This window comes from Odocoileus virginianus, chromosome 20 (assembly GCF_023699985.2).
Source record: "Odocoileus virginianus isolate 20LAN1187 ecotype Illinois chromosome 20, Ovbor_1.2, whole genome shotgun sequence".
NCBI classification, from domain to species: domain Eukaryota; kingdom Metazoa; phylum Chordata; class Mammalia; order Artiodactyla; family Cervidae; genus Odocoileus; species Odocoileus virginianus.
This window is the reverse complement of record NC_069693.1, coordinates 46384798-46401979: the sequence shown is the minus strand read 5'-3', so window position 1 is coordinate 46401979 and position 17182 is coordinate 46384798. Positions and strand designations below refer to the sequence as shown.

At 56.6% G+C, this 17182-nt stretch overlaps 1 long non-coding RNA gene across 1 annotated transcript; it reads left to right on the top strand.

Moving 5' to 3' along the window:
* Positions 1–14016: 14016 nt before the first annotated feature.
* Positions 14017–14846, top strand: LOC110149344 (uncharacterized). Its single transcript, XR_002317433.2, has 2 exons — positions 14017–14282; positions 14507–14846. It is a non-coding gene; the product is annotated as an uncharacterized lncRNA (long non-coding RNA).
* Positions 14847–17182: the final 2336 nt, after the last annotated feature.

Genomic DNA, 17182 nt, shown 5'->3' with positions numbered 1-17182 from the left:
TCAAGGGTTACCTGCGCCGACTAAGATTCTGCAGCAGGACTGGGCTTGGTGTTGGGGCCCAGTCTTTGGGCAGCGTTACAGCCGCCTCTGGCTGGAGAAGTCACCCTCTCCTGGCCCTGAGGCCCAGGGAGCTGAATTCTGTGACCCGGGAGTCACCATGGCTGCCACCGGGGGCCAGAGGCCACCCTTACAGAAATAGTTCTTTTCCTGAACTTTTAAATTTTATTTTGTTGTCCTTTTCCACATTCAAAGAGGTTGTTTTGAGCAAACCCAGAGAACAATCTCATTCCCAAACTCTAAGCATTAGGAGGGCCACTGGTTACTCCCACGGGACCGTCCAGAGGCTGTGTGAGGCAGAACCGGGCCAGATCCCAACCTCCTGGCATCAAGGCCACATGGCTCAGCCAGATCAAGTTTGGTGACAAGTGACAGCCCACTTGAGGCAGCTCGGGCAGCAAGGGAGCTTATTGATCCAGATGATTGACCTATCCAGGTACAGGTACAGCTGGACTCTGAGGCCAAGTAACACCTTTGGGGTTTGGCTCTTCTTCGCCTGCCACAGCACTTTGCTTGGGCCAAACATCACCACAAGGGCCAGGGGAGGGCCAGGCGCCTGGTTGCACCACCCCGGTGGTCAGGGTGGAAGGGGGCTGCCTGGCTGAGTTCAGGCCAAGTGCCCACTCCTGCATCTGGGCGGGGTCTGCTTTACCCACCAGAGGGACTGAGTGTCTGGCAGGGCTGCAGCCACAGAAAGGGCCATGGCTGCCGGTGTCTGCAGCCCAGACTCCTAATCTGGCAGACACAGAGTTTGCTGGTGCCTTGCAGGGAGGTCCTGTGTCCTAGCATCACCCTCGGGGAACCCGTGGTCTGAAACACCAGCATTTCGTTGTCTATTTTTGTCTTATTTCTGACTGTCTACACCTAATACCTGGTGGTGTAGGTCAGTCAGCCAGATGGAATTCTTTTCCTACGAGGCCCGGATCCTGGGGAGGAGGGACTTGTCCACGTCACAGCCGCCCCAGCTGCTCCCTGGGCACCCATCCTTCCCCAGAGCCCTTCACAGGTGGACTCAGGATTCAGCCCCCACATTCCCACTCCTGACAGACCAACCTGCTCCTCAGGGTCCCAGCTGCTGACATAGTCGGGAACTCGGTCCGCGGGTGGTGGCTGGGGCTTTCCACACCTGCTTGCTTGCGATGAGCTCACTCAGCACATCCCCCTTCCCCATCCCCTGCCCATCACACCTATCTGTCCACAGAGCGGGTGCCCACATGCCATCCTCTGGATGCTGGGCACACAGGGGCTGATCTGGGCTGTGGACGACAGCTGCCCCTCCTGCACTCTCCTGGCCTGGGCCCCTGCCAGGGCCTTGTCTTCAGCAGATGTGGGGTGGGGGGCATGGGGGGTGGATGCAGTGCCAGTGAGAGGCCATCACTCAGCTGGGCTGGAACGAAGGCACCCAGGACACAGGTGAGCTGCTGAGCTGGGAGGGAATGAAGCATCCTTTCACACTGATCATGGCTCACAGGCTTCAGCTCAGGCCTCATAAGGCCACGTGAACTGGGCTCCTGCCCCCCCTCCCACCCTCCATTCCTGTGAGGGTGTATCTGATGCCATCGAGTGGACACATGCAAACTCTGGGCAGCGATGTGTAGAAGTACCCACAGCCCACCTAGGACCCAGGCGTCCCCGCCCCTTCTCACCTGTTGGGAACACCCGACCCTGGACTTTGCCCCAGAAGTAGGCACGTCCTCACACTTTTCTCAGTCTCTTGCTTTTCTTTGCGGCTTTAGTGTACGTATAGCGTAAACAAGCCTTGCTTGTTTTTGAATTTTATTAACGTGGGTGTTAGGTGGGGTGTATCTTGTTCCGTGGCTTGCTTTGTTCCCCTGAGTGTTCTGTTCCTGAGCTGCGTCTGGGGTGATGTCCAAGCTGGGGGCCTTCTGTTTCCTCTGCCGCTGACCCCCCTTTGTGTGCTGGGTCCACTCTTCATTCTGTTCTCCCGTCCATGGACGCAGGGGAGCTTCCAGGGTTTCACCACCAGCAAAGCCACCATGAACGCCCTGAGCCCCTGGAGTTCAAAGGCCTCTTGATGTAGCACGCACGTGGGTGCCACTTGTGGGTGGAGGTCGGACGTGCACAACCGCGCTGGCCAAGCTGCATGCTCCCGCAGGTGGCACCAACATCCGTGCCTCCAGAGGGCAGCCCGCCCCTGGCATCCCTGAACTGGCTGGTTCTCGTCAACCAAGTGGTGGCAGGACCGTCTCTCACTTTTCCTTCAGTTCATCCTGTTATCACTATTCTAAATGCACATACCTAGACCATGAAACAGGTCTGAGTCTTGTGCAGGAAAACCACGTCCCTCCCAGGGCGCCTCTCCACGGCCCCGCTGTCCTGTGTGATCAGGCTCAGTCCGTGGAGCTGACTCGAGGCCCCCACATCTCCCAGGACACTCGGGTGCTGCTGTTCTGGATGTCCCATTTTAGGCACAGGGGTGCCCCATCCACGCTAGGTCTTCTGCCCCATGGTGAGCCCTGCCCACGGTCAGCACTGACTTCACAGGGATCACGGGCCATGATTCATAGTTGAGTTTGTTGTCTATCATAATAGCCTTCCTGACTGCACATTTTTGTTGCAAGTGTTTTGGGGGTTTGTTGGCTGGCTTGCTGTTCCACAGACCAACCCCAGTGTAACCCCATGTTCTCTCCCCGCTGTCTGAGTCTCCTAACAGTACTGCGTGCACGCACACACTCACACACACACTCACACACACACACTCACACACACACACTCACACACACACACACGGTCATCTGCCCATCATCTCTGAGCCCTCTACTGCTCCAGTCGGGACTACATGTTCTCCGTGCCAGGTGCCTGAGGAAGGTTCCAGGAATCCCCCTCCTCCTGGGGGTGTGTCTCCACCTTCCTCCAGCATTGCATCCCTTTTTCCCCGAGATCCTTTCTTGGTTTACTTTCACTTTCTTGGTTTACTCCCTTGTCTCCCTGGAGCTCACCCTCCAGCACCTTCCTGAGAGAAGGTACCAGGGAGGTACGTGTCCATTTTGCTCCGTCGCTCAGGCTCCTTGGTGGCAGGACTTGCTTTTGATTCATCATGAGCACCTTTTGCCTGGAACATCAACTCCTTCCTTCCACCCATTCAAACAGCTCTTTAATAAGATATAGCACATATATACAATGGAATATTACTCAGCCATAAAAAGGAACTAAATTGGGTCATTGGTAAAGATACAGATGGACCAAATCTGTCAAATAGAGTAAAATAAGTCAGAAAGGAAAAAACAGATATCATATATTCACACATGTATGTGAAGCCTAGAAAAATGGTACAGATGAACCTAGTTCCAGGGAGGAATAGAGACACAGACGTAGAAAATGTACGTGTGGACATAGCGGGGAAGGGGCAGGTGGGAAGGACTGGGAGAGTAGCAGTGACATTTATACACAACCATGTGTAAGACAGACAGCTAGTGGGGGCTGCTGCATAGCCCAGGGAACCCGGCCCAGTGCTCTGAGATGACGAGAGGGGTGGGGCGGGAGGGAGGAGATATATGTATACATGTCGCTGATTCACATGGTTATACAGCAGAAACTAACACAACTTTGTAAAGCAATTATACTGCCCCCCCGCCCCCGCCAAAAAAAAATTTGCTCTTTGCGGCTGGACTCAACAGCCACCTCCTCCAGGGAGCCTTCCCCTCATCTCAGTCCTGAGTGATGGTCAGTCCTTTCCTGTAACTCTGTGATACTTATTCTCTGCATCACACCGTCAGCATTTATACTCATTGTGTCTACTCATTAACTCAGCACCTGTTCCTTGAGCACCTACCACAGGTATTGGAGGACATCACAATGAATCTAAAACAAGGACTTCATTGGTGACAGTCCTGGAAGATCCAACAAAAGGGACCTCTGGGACCACCCATGAAACCCCCTGTTGGGGAGCCAGGAACCTGAGACCCCAGGGTTATAGGACTTCTCATCCCGCAAGGACCCAGCCTGGTCCCCTGACCTCCAGGCCCCTGTTCTTCTGCAATGACAGCTGTCTACAGAGAGGGCAGATGCGTGTAAACACCCCGCCGCTGTGCCCTAGGGGCAAGCGTTACGTACTTGTTTTACAAATGAGGAACCTGAGGCAGACATGGGCATCTCGTGACCGGTGGAGCTGTGTCTTGCTCTGGTAGTTTGACCCCAAATGCAGGCACCTGCAGGCGAGCGTTTGCCGGCACTCAGTCCTGCTAGCAGATTCCAGACATGCATGACCAGTCGATGTTCCCTTCAGACACATGGACTCAATGTGGGGCCTTCCAAGGCGTGTGCGTGCCTCGGGTTTTGTGTGGCACGGGCTTCGTGCAGCTCTGCCTCAGCAGGAACACCTCCCCTGGGACGAGGAAACCCCCTCTGTCGTCTGGGCGAGGGACCGTCCCGCCTGTCCAGAGCCTGGGGCTGTGTCAGTTCAGGGAGCCGCTTGGGAAACCGACTGGTTCCCAGTCCCAGCCTCTCCCCCCGCCACCCTCAGCAGTGGACGCAGGGGCTGGGCTGTGAGAGGCGGCTCCTCACAGAGGACGAGGCGAGACCGCAGACGGGAGCCTCGCCCTGGGCTCATTCACACCAGCAGGAGCCCTTGTGTGCGTGAGCCACGGCCCAGGCATCCGCCCGGCTCTGGACTTCCTCTGCAGCTGACGGATTTTCAGATGAAAGCAGAAATTTCCTGTGCCCTTGATCTCGAGGTTGTCTCCTGGACGCGTCCCTCTTCCTCTTCAGCTGGGCCGTGGAGGGGACAGAGGTGCAGTCTTGGAGGACAGGGTGGGCAGGTGCCTGCCCCGGAGGGCGGGGAAGAGCCTCCGTCACAGGCCCGGCTCGGCGGGCAGCGTGCGCGGGCAGGGTCCCCATGAAGGCCAGCGTCACCCGGGCCTGTGCGTCACCCCTTCCTGGGAGGCTCCCAGGAGCTGCAGGCTCTGTCCTCTCACACACACATCCATAAATAACTGTGGGAATGTAAACAGCCTGGCCCTGAGGTCCTGCCTCAGGGGGAGACTGCTGACATCAGGCTCTGCAGCACCCCCGGCCCCACCCAACTCTGGAGTCACAGAAGCACCCCCACTTGGCACCATCTCGGGGCTCTGCACCCAGCGGTTCCCAGCACATGTCTGCTGGACAGATGGATGACTGAACGAGTAAGCCAAGTCATGTCTGTCTGGCGCTCGGCTGCTCATGACCTTGACCGGATGTGGCCTAGTGGACACCGGGTCAGCCCCATTTTCCTGACTCAGTGCTTCCTGGCCTGTCCATGCTGCTGTTCCTGGTGTAGGTGTGGATGCATGGCGGGGCACCCCTCACCTAGCAGCCCCTCTGGCAACCTGGCCACCCCCATCATCCATCACCCCATCATCTGTGCCCCCATCATCCGTCCAAGCCATCCTCTGTCTCCCCCCAACCAACCACCATCCATACCCCACTTCATCTGTTCCCCCCACCATCCATCCCCCAGATCATCCATCCCCGTAATCATCCACCCCATCCTCCATTCCCCCCTGGCCCCATTATCCGGCCCCCCATCATCCATCTCCCCTCACCCCCATCATCCATCCCCCCCATCATCCATTCCCCCCCGTCCCCATCACCCATCCTCCCCATCCTCTGACCCCCCATCATCTGCCTCCCCCATCATCCGTCCCCTGCCATGGATGTTGGGGGCATGAGGCCCACATGCCAGTGGGAGCCAAGGCTCTGGCCTCAGGTCCTGGAAGGAGTTTGGAGGCCGTGAACGGGGTCTAGGTGCAGGGTCACAGGCAAGGGTGAGGAGATGCAGTGAGTGTGACGAGAGGAGTGGGGTGTGGGGCTGGGGTTATGGGATGAGCTGGTGGGCGTCCCAGAGGCAGAGGCACAGCCAGAGAAGAGGGGGGCTGCTGACGGGCCCCTGGGTGAGCTTGCAGGACGTGGTACCACTGCTCACTCATTTCCAACCAGGGATGGGTGGTCCTGGGCACAGCAGGCGAAGGAGCCCTGGGGCTCAAGTGTGACCCTGGAACTGGTAACCGAGGCTCCCCCGGCCTCGGCTCACCTGTCCGTGAAAGGGCTGTCCCCCGCCAACACCAGGCTATGGTGGGAGACCAGTGAACTTGTGTGTGTGATGTGCTTTGCTGGAGAGCCCTGGGTGGGGTGAGGCGTTGTGAAGGCCACAGCCAGAAGCCATCACAGGAAGGCTTAGAAGAAGACAGAGCAAGCACCAAATTGGGCTGAATTTGGGGGGGGGGCGGGGAGACAAGACCCTGCCACACGCCCCCCTGCTGTGGACCGGCGCGCGTGTCTGCTGCTTTGGGAACGTCCAGTGTGTGCAGTCACCGCCTCAGCCACTGACTGTAGATTGACTGCTTCCAGCCTGTGTTATAAAATAAATTTCTTTTTAGCTGAACTTGATCCAACCTCCTCTGAACTTCAGTTCTCTAGTCCTGGATCCTCTATTTGAAACTGACCCATTGGACACAGTCTTTCTGAAAGTGGTCATGACAGTTCCAGCCCAAACATCCTTGAGGGCAGTCCCTGGAGTCTTCCTAATCCTTCACACAGAATGATGGGGGTCAACAACAGGGCCGGCCAGCAGCCAGAACACAAACCCAAGTCCTTTTCAACTCATGCATTGACTGAGGCCTGTGGGTGGACGGACAGATGGGCTGAAGGGTTGATCAATCGACTGGTAAATTCAGTGATGGATTGATGATGAACCAATGGGTGCATGAATGGCTAGATGGGTGGATAAATGGATGCATGGGTGGATGGATGTGATGGATGGACTTATTCACTGAAAACAGACAAGGAAATTATTATTCATCCCCCACCAAGCTTCTGGCCTCTCTTCAGGCACTTCTCTCACCTGAGGAGGTCTGCACTGGCCATTTCTTTCCCCAGATCTTCGTAAGGGTGTGCTGTTTTCCTCTCATCCTAAATGGTCGCCTCTTCTGGGTTCTTCCCCCACCCCTGAGGGAGACCAGCATTAAACAAACGACTGTGTGGGTCGAGATGCGGGCCTGGAGGACGAGATGAAGGCTACCCATGAGCCTGTGATCAGGGTGGTTGGGAGCCTCCTCTGGGCCCTAAAACTGGATTCACGCCAAGTGAAGGGCAGGGGGTGCAGGTGGAGGGGGCCGCATGCAGGACAACCACAAGGCCTTAATGTGAACCAAGGAGAAGGGATCTGAGTGCTCTTCCCCGCCCTCCCCCCTTCTGTTCCTTCTTCCTTCCTCCCTTCCTCCCTTCCTGACCTCTCTCCTTCCTCAGATACTCGCCGCGTGCTATCTCCCTGCTCCCCCTGTGCTTTAAGTGCATAAGCGATGTCTTCCGTGTCGTGTTGCAAACCCTCTCATTCAACGCCCATCGGATGCCTTTGCCTACTCTCTGGGTGGCACGCTCTATGAAGGACGAGGTCACCCATCCACAAAGCCTTTCCCACTAAAACTGACCCCTTTCCCAGATACTAAAGGCCCAGACACTAAAAACCAACATGCCCAGTTCCTCAATGGACTATAATACCTAAGCCTAGGGTTTCACGTCTTTGTAGACCAGTGTGAATAAATATCTGTTTGTTCAATGGACGAGCAAGGGGATTTGGATAAAGGAGTAAATTTATGCAAAAGAAGGTTGTTTATTCAGGTCTCAATACCAGGAGCATCACAGAGAAGACTGGGAATTGTTTCTGAAGGATAAACACTTAAGTTTTTATAAAAACCGAAGAGTGATTTTCCATCAAGTACAGCCTGTGCTCATGGGGTCATCACCATGACCAGTGACAGCTGCCCGACCCCGGGATGGGCGGGGTGAGGGTCCGAGGAGGGTGCCGGTGGGTTTAGCTGTCCCTGCTGTTTGTGAGTCAGGCGGTGATGGCTCAGTCGCCTCTGGGCTTTGATCAGAGCTGCCATCTCACAGCACTGATCTGCGGTGCACAGATCATATCGCCCTGCGCCCACCACCCAGTCAGTCCCAGAAACAAGGAGGCAGCGTGTGCGGGCAGCCCCAGCACCTCTCTGCTCAGGGAGGGGTTTGCTAAGCCTCGCCCTGCGCTCTGTGGAGGATACTGAAGGGAGGGGAGTGAGCCACCACGGCCCCGTGCAGGCTCTTTGCCAGCAGCAATTCCTTCTACCCACCCAGAGCCCCCCTCGCAGCCCCCGATGCGGGGCAGGAGCCCTGAGGACACAGAGTTGAGCAGACGGCCTCCATTAGAGGGCCCGGGGAGTGGTGGGCGAGCTGGAGATGCCTGGGGTGGGATGGGGCGCACGTGAGAGGCCCACGGGCAGGACAGTGCTGCTGTGGCTGGTCAATGCGGCTATCTCGAGGGGGCCATGGCTCCAGTTGGATCGGAGGCGCACGGAACACCAGGTGACGTGCTCAACCGGCACATCTGGCGAGCGTTTCTCTGGAGAAGGGGCAAGGACCACGGGGCCCCGATCCCAGAGCTCTGGATGCCGTGAGAGACGCGTGTCATGTCTGCAGTGAGCTGAGGGAGGCTGGTCTCAAGGCTGCAACCTCCTGGGGCCACAGGCCAGACCCAGCGGGAATTCCCCTGGTGGCTCAAAGAGTGGGCAACCCCACCAAGCAGAGAAACCTTGAGGCAAGAGCCCACTGGCGGGCGCCCTTCCCTCTGGATGTGCTGGGTTGGTCTCTGGGGTTCGTGGTGGGCTGTGCCCAAACTCCCCCCTCCCCTGGGTCCCACCAGCTCGTGTTCTGCTTCCCCTGGATGAGATGGAGGGACAGGCTGGAGGCTGGGGGCCTGCGTCCTCTGCGTCTTTCCCTCAGTGGGTCTCGTGCCAGCAAGGCGCGTGGCTGTGCAGGTTTGTCCGCCAGGACCCGAGGGCCCCGCCTGGAGCTTCCCGCTCCTGGTTCGTACGGCGGCACTGCCCAGGGCGGAGCTGAGTGTCTGGGGTGTTTACGTGGAGCCGTTCACATCGCCCTGCTGCCAGATTTCTCTCGTGTGCCTGAAGCTGGAGGTGACTTGGAAGAGCAGTCTGGGTTCCGGATGCACCAGAGCCCCGCTGCGAGTCTCGGCTTCAGGAGGTCTGCTTGCATCGTCTGACCTTGGTTGTTTGACCTGGAAAAAGAAATCTGAACTTCTCCACTATGAGAGGTCAGGTCGACTCCCCCGTGGCCCGAGGTCATGTGGATTTCAACAAGGCTGATTCTGCTTCACGAGTTGATTGATGGGTCCACTGGAAACGCTTACCCGGCCAGGCAGATGTGTCTTGCCTTCAAGGTGGGCTAAAAGCTGTCCATGACTGGATGCTGGGTTTAGAGCTTGGGAGACCCAGGTTCAGAGCCAGGCTGGCCACCTTGGCCAGCTCCCCCTCGCCCTCTTCAGCCCTGGCCCTTGGAGACAGTCTGTCTGTGTCTGTTTCATCGAGCTGGAGGCCATGCTGCACAGAGGTGAACTTGGGCAGCACTTGACTCTGGTGCCCTGGGCCCTGCCGCAGCATCCCCACCCCCTTGTGGTGTTACTGCCCCAGGGCTGAGATCCGGGCACACCGGGAGCGGTGGCGTTAGCCACCATCGGATCAAACGCTGGCAAGGAGGACTCAAGTCCTGTAGAATAGTTTCAGGTGACAGTTGCAGCCCCTTGGGGTCCTCCGTGATGACCCCTAAGGTGACTGACTCAGAACAAAGCTGGGCGCTTGCCTCGCACGTCTGAGACTGGGTGACAATTGGAGGGGGTCCCCGCTTTTCTAATGGTCATCTTTCAGACAGAAGCCTCCCCGAGTATGTAGAGGAACACTGCGGTGAGAGGGACGGCTCCTCTCAGGACCTTTTGGGCAGGGGTGGAGGGCAGGACACAGACATGGTCCACAGGTACGGGTGGATGATCGTTTGTAAACAGGGCCTGCTTGGGGCCTGTGGAGAGTTCTGCCACCAGAAGGAGCCTCTGGGGTGTGGGCTGTCAGTGGGGGACCCTGCAGGTGTCCCCAGGGTGAAGCAGGGCCAACCACCCTCTCATCTGTCTCTGCGTCTCTGCACGTGGTTTTGGTGGGTTACAGGGAGACAAGTCTTGCCCTCTGCCTCCGGCCCCTGGTCTTGTGCAAGGCTGGGCATCCCAGGACATGGGGGCAGGGGTCACTATCAGGGTGATGTCAGGTCCTGAGCGGTGGGGTCACTGTCAGGATGACATCCAACAGTTGTGCTGCTTCATCATTCCCCACTGATCTTCACAACAGCACCTGTGATGTGGGCATAATTGTGCCCACTTTAGAGACAAGGAAACTGAAGCTCAGAGAAGCCCCAAGTTCCACCTCAAGCAGGGCCGCACCCACTGAGAGCAGTGCCTCTGCAGACCCCAGTCAAGAGGGGCCAGGCTTTCCTGGGGGGTGGTCATCATTTCCAGGAAGTAGGGACACGGGGAGGAGGTAGAAAAGATGGGGATGAGGTCTGGTCACCTGTGGTCTGATGCTCTGTCCTTGCCATTGGCGGGGCCCCAAGCTCTTATGAAACAATTACAGAGGAGTCCAGATGGTATTAATGGTAAAAATATTTCATCTCTGAGTCTGGCTGATGGATAAAGATAAAGCTCATTCCTTTTTTAAGAGCAAATATGTTAAAGTGTGGTTCTTCTTGAAAACCTGTCTCAGCGGTCGCTCCCTTCAGCCCACCCATCCGGTTCCCGGCCCTCCCACCCCCGAGTCTGCTCTCACGGGTCTGGGGCTGTGGATGGCGCAACCCCGTCCTCCTGGGCCAGCACTGTGCTTATACGAGGCGGTCCTAGATGCTCTCTGGGGGAGTGATCAGCATAAGGACACAAGGAGGTGGGCCCACGGCTTCTCTTCCCAACTCAGACTAATACCTGCCGCTCCTCCGGCTCGCGGTCTGCCCGCTTTCCAGTCTGCCTCCCACCATGCTCTCACTGAAGGGGCTGGGGGTGGGCGGTACGGGGCTCCACAACAGGCCCCTCTGCCCCCAGCTGCAACCAGGCTGCCTCAAAGGGCAGGCTTAACAGTGACCCCAGAGCTGCGGAAAACACAAGCGGTGCAGAAACGGTCTGGAGCCGCGCACCGGCATGGAAGGCCGGCCTGGAATCCTTGTGCTTGTACTTGGACTCAGGCCTGAAGGTCCAGAAGCGAGTTTCCTTGCTCCCCTGGTCTCTCAGTGCAGGGAGAGCGGGGCAGTGAGTGTTTTTCCCAAACAGTGTTATTTAGATACAGCTCACATACCGTGAAACACCCTATTCAAGTATACGGCTCAGTGGGATTCAGTGTACTCAAGAGTTGTGCAACCATCACCAGCAGCACCACCTTCAAATTCCAGGACATTTCTTCACCCTCAAAGGCCTCTCAGGCCTTTTAGCCCCTGTCCCCCACAACCCCCTCCCCATCCCAGCACCCTCAAATTCAATTCCTGTTTCCAAGGCTTTCGACATTTCACATAAAACAGACGCCCCTTTGACCAGTTTTGTTCAGTTAGCACCATGCTTTCAAGTCTCCCAGGCCGTGGCCTGAGTCAGCGCTGCCTTTAGGCTGAGTGACGGTCACCTCACAGCTGTACCGGTATTTATCCATCCATCTGCAGAGAGATGTCTGGGTTTTTTCCACTTCTTTTTGATTGTTGTGAACAGTACCACCGTGAAAATTCATATACAAGTTTTTGTGTGGGCATAGGTCTTTGTTTCTCTTGGGCAGGTACCTCGGGCCATGTTATAATTGTATGTTTAACACTCAGAGGAACTGTGCGACTGTTTTCCAAAGGGGCTGCACCACTTCACGCTCCAGCTGGTCCACATTCTCCCAGCGCTTGTCTCCTGGCGTTGTGCATCCAGACATCCTAGTGCACGTGAGGCGGGATCTCACTGTGGCTTTGATTTGCCTTTCCCTGCTGACTGACGATGCTGAGCATTTTTCCCTGTACTTACTGGCCATGTGTTTATCTTCTTTGGAGAAAGGTCTGTTCAGATCCTTTGCCCATGTTTCAGTTGTATTTTTTGCCTTTTTATTATTGGGTTGCAAGCATTCTTTCCATATTCTAGATCCAACTCTCTTATCAGACGTAAGATTTGCAAAAACTTCCTCCCACTTTGGGAGTTGCCTTCTTGTTTTCTTGATGATGTCATTCACAGCACAGAAGTTTTAAATTTGATGAGTTCTTGTTTATCTAATTATTTTTTTCTTTTTCATTTGTGCCTTTGGTGTCATAGTAAGAAGTCATTGTCTAACTCAAGATCAGAGAGGTTTGTTCCTGTTTTGTCCTAAGAGTTTTGTGGTTTTAGTTCTTATATTTAGGTTGCCAACTCTTTCCAAGTTAAGTTTTATGTCTGGTGTGAGGTAGGGACCCATCTTCATTCTTTCGAATGGAGATGTCCAGTTATCCCAGCACCTTTTGTTGTAAAGTCTATCCTTTCCCCATTGAGTTGTCTTGAGAAGCTTGTCCAAGATCAGTTGACTGCAAACGTGAGGGTTTATTTCTAGACTCTCAGTTCTAGTCCATTCCATTAATCTGTATATTTGTTCTTATTCAACACCACACTGTCTTGATTACTGCAGCTTTGAAGTTGGTTTTGAAACTGGGATGTGTCAGTCTTCCGACTGTGTTCTCCTTTTCCAAGATCTTTTTTTGGCTGTTCTGGGTCCCTTGAATTTCCATGTGACTTTTAGGATCAACTTGGCAATTTTGGCAAAAAAGACAGCTGGGATTGTGAAAGGAATTACCTTGAATCAGAACAGGGCCTTTAAAACCATATGATCCTTTGAGTGGATTGGGGGAAACCTAGAGAACCTTTCTCCAATTATGAGTTCAAATTAAAAGATCAGTTTTTCCTTGTCCCAAAGCACACCCCTCAGTTAATCTTCACCACCTTGTGGAGCTGGCGCTGCTGTCACATCTCAGAGCAGAGAAAACCGAGGCCCTGGGGTGAAGTGAGGTGCCGGGGGGCCACTGTGCACAGTGAGGTGCCCATGGCCATGCACCCAGCAGGTGGTGGCCACTGCCATTCCCACCACCTCGGCCACACAGGGGCCTGGCCCCCGGCTGGGCCTGTAAGGTGGTGCCCGCCCCTTCTGACCTGGGGAGCTGGCAACTCCTTCGTTCTTTGCAGACCCGCTCACCCCTGCCAGCTCGCTTTGCCCCCCTGTGACCAGGAGGCTGGCTGAGGGACTTCACAGGTGAGGAAGCTGGGAGGCTCTGAGGCTTTCCCACGGCCTGCCCTGGTGCGAGGATGTTCCTGCAGCTGTGACCTCCACGCAGCAATGCCTGCTCAGGAGGAAAGGGAGCAGAAAGACCCTCACCTTGTGGCTCAACCCAAAAGACCCCTGGGTTCTGAAGGATGCCTTTCCTGCCTCTGCCCCCGAGAGTCAGATGCAGGCCGAGGGAAGAGGCCAGGTCCCCCAGGGTCCTTGTAGGAGGGGGGATGTGAAGCAGCTGCTGGCTGACCCTCCTTCTGACCCTCTGCCCCCTCCTGAGCCACCAAGAGGCCAGGCCAGCACCACTGGGGGCTAGGGAGCCTCCACACCTGCCTGCTGCTCTGCCCCAGACTGCCCACCCCTGATGCTCCAGAGGAAACCGCTGAGCCCACAAGGAGCCGGATGGAGCTGCCCGCCACAACGGAGCATTGTCCCCGTATGCCTGCAGCTCCGCCCGTCAGCCCGCAGAGCACCTCTGCTGTCCCCGGGGCGGCCCCCGCTGCCGGCCACTCACCCTATGCCAGTGGGCACAGGGGGCAGAGACAAGCCCCCCACCCCCACCAGCCCCCAACCTGAAACGCAGACGGCGGCTCCCACAGCTCTGTCCCTCCCTCCGGAGTCTCCAGGGCAGTTTAGTGTTTATTTTTTAACTCCCTGCCACCCTGAACCAGAGCCACCAGAGTGGGCCCAGGAAGCTGGAAGGGCCTCTAAGCCCTGGGCGAGGGTGATGCCAGCACTGCCTATCCTCTGCCAGCCTTTGGCTCCAGTCAGAGACCCTGGGGAGGAGCCACACCCATAGAGGGTTGGACAATGGCTTGGCCCCGCCCTCCTCCCTCCTCTGCCCCATCTCCCCTCATCCAGGAACCCTGGGTACCATTCCTAGGGGGACTGATGTCTGTGAGGATGACATGAGCAGAGACACAGAGCGTCCCCAACTGCCGACCGGAGCCCGCGGCTGCCCAGAGCATGGTCACTCAGCAGGACACCCGTCCCCACCATGCTGGGTCTGCTGAAAGCTGAACCTCTGCCTGGATGGGGGTTCAGGCTGCTTGGAGGTGCAGGGTTCGAAGATCTGGGGTGTCCAGACAGGGCGAGCACATGGACTCTTACCTTCAGGTCTGAGACCAGGGGGTCCTGAACCTTGAGGGAGTGGGGTCTGGGGGAGGTGCCCAGAAATGAGGGACTTGCCATCCGTCACCCTTGTGAGGCAGGCTCGCGGGGTGGATCCAGAGTGGCCTCCACCCACTGACCACACAGGGGCTGAGGGGAGTCTCCCCTCAGAGAGGGAGCACCTCATAGACCTGGGCCTTGGCCTCATGATCCCTAAACGAAACCCACAGGACCCTATGGAGCTGAAGGCGGCTTCTCTGCCTGACCCGCTGTCCTCTCAGCAGAGCCACATGGGAGGGGCCCTACTGGACTGCATCAGGGAGGAGGGTGGCCAGCATGGCTTCTCACCCGACCAGTCCACGCCTGCCACCCTGGACTGGCATTATCCCTGTCCAATCTCAAAGGTCTCCAGCTCGGAAGAGAACTGGTACAGACACCCACCCGAAGATGGCATTCTGGATCTCTCTCCTCTTTCCCATGCACCTCACCCACGCAACCGTCCCACTGCCTCCCCCTCCAACATCAGACCCTCCTTATGAAAATGACCCCTTTGGGGTCTTGTGAACCTCAGCCCCTGGGTCTGTCTGAGTGCTGTCAGAATAGCATCCACCCAGGATGCCACGCCTTCCTGTGACCACGACATGGCTGGGGAACAGTTCCCACTCAGATGGGAACACTGAGGCTCCCAGGTCCAGATGGTGTCTGTGTGGCAGATCAAGGGTCAGAGATGGAATACCCTCAGAAACCGTCCCACAAGGCTTTTGCTTGGTAGACAAGGAAACGCCAAAAATTCTGTAGACACATGGTATCAGCATTGCTCAGCTTTATTGCTAGTAAGTGCTAATAGTAGAAAAAAAAACAAGCAGAAGATGTCCCAGGCAGTATTATTTATAGTGTGAAGGACAGGAGCCACCTCTACATCCAATAGCACCTTCAGTCTAACTCAGTACAGCCAGGGTGATCCAGACAGACTGTGGGCAGGAAAAGAGGTGGACTGGTCCCTGTAGCCCCGAGGGCAAAGCCAGCCCTAGGGATGTCACCCAGACCACGTCTGTGTCCCTGCAGCTCCCAAAATCTGTAGAGCAGGCTGGAACTGCAGCAGAAGCTGATGCCACAGTCTTGAGGCAGAATTCCTTCATCTCAGGAAAACCCCTGATTCTGTTGTAAGGTCTTCACCTGGTTGGATGAGGCCCACCACATATGGAGGGCATCCCTTTTGCTTGGGGTAACCAGTTGTAGAGTGAACCCTGTCTTCCAAATACCTCCATGGCAACTCCTGGACAAGCATCCCAGAGGCTCCCTGGGACCACAGCCTGGTCAAGCCAACACATAAGCCTGACCATCACACCCTCTGAGCCAGGATGGAGGGGACAGGCCTGCAGGGTCTGACATCACAGGTGATGGCTAAAGGAGCCATAGACACTCAGACCCTCCCCTGCCCCGAGCCGCGTCTTCCCAGCTTCCCGTGGCATCTCCCTGCACACACGGGGCCTCAGCACTGCAGAGTCAGACACACCACCCAAGAGAGCCAAGGCCCCAGGAGTCAAGACATGCCCAGGCCCACAGCCAGTCTCAGGCAGGCTCACATGCTAGTGGTAAAGAACCCGCCTGCCAGCGCGGGAGATGTAAAAGACACAAGTTCAATCCTCAGGTCGGAAATATTCCCTGGAGGAGGGAATGACAACCCACTTTCTGTATTCTTGCCTGGAGAAACCCATGAACAGAGGAGCCTGGCGGGCTACAGTCCATGGGGTCTCAAAGAGTCAGACATGACTGAGCACGCATGCACACACACAGGTCACACAAGGGGGCAGGTGAAGACCGGCCTGGGAAGCCACTGACTGATTGTCTGCTGGTTTCCGTGGCATTTACCAGCCCCCGTTCTCCCCTCCCTCATGTGATTATTCTGGGCACATTCATCCTGACAGCTTCTTGGCAGGAGCTGCATGCAGCTGCCCTCATTAATGGGGAATGCCAATTACAATTTTCTCAGTGTCAACAGTGATCCTTCACAGCTCCAGCCCCAGATGGCAGGAGAGCCATGCTGGGCAGTGGAGCTGTCACCCCCAGGTGGGCCCTGGAGCCCGTGAGGACCCCGTCATACCCTCTCTGTCCGATCTCCCATCACCCCAGCTCTGTGGCATGAAGCTCAGGTGAGCAGCTGCTGCCTCCCCTCGGGACAGTGCGTGTGACATGCAGCTGTGGGTGCATCCTGGCCCAGGACGGGAGGCCAGGCTCACACCTGCCCCAGAGCCAAGCAACCTTGTATGTGTGTGCAGTCCTCGGAGCTGGGAGACCCCTGGGGAAAGAGGAGCGATTCGGCCCAGGTGTGCCCTGAGGACACAAGAACGGGGTGAGCCGGGAGCGTGTAGCAGGGCCCCCTGGCCGCGGCTGAGCGGGAGTCTTGTCCATCCCCAGCTGCATGTGGGGAGCTGCCTTGCCAGGCTCCCACCTGTGCCAGCAGGCACCCAGCCACAGGGTGCCAATCTTACTCCACAAAGCCTGCCCTGGACTCTGTCCTTGTAAACTGTGAAGTGCCAGCCCTCTAAGTCCTTATAAACTGTAAAGTGTGAAGCCCCCGAGTCCTTATAAACTGTCAAGCACCATATCCCCTAAGTTCCTTGTAAACTACCAAGTGCCAAGCCCCCCAAGTTCCTTGCCAGTTGGACCGTGTCAAGCCACAGAGGGGCTGAGGCCGTCTCCTCCTCTGTGGCCGAGGCCCTGCTGTCCTCCCCGCCCGCTCCCCATCTACCCTGGTTGGTCCTGTGCCCCAGCCCCTGACCCCCACCAGGCCTCTCCGTGGGTCAGCAGGGCGCTGTCGCAATAGAGCCATGTTCTGCTGCCATCAACGGTGACTGCTTAGCCAGGGACCTTGAAATGTAATGAGCATGCCTGTCCTCACCTGC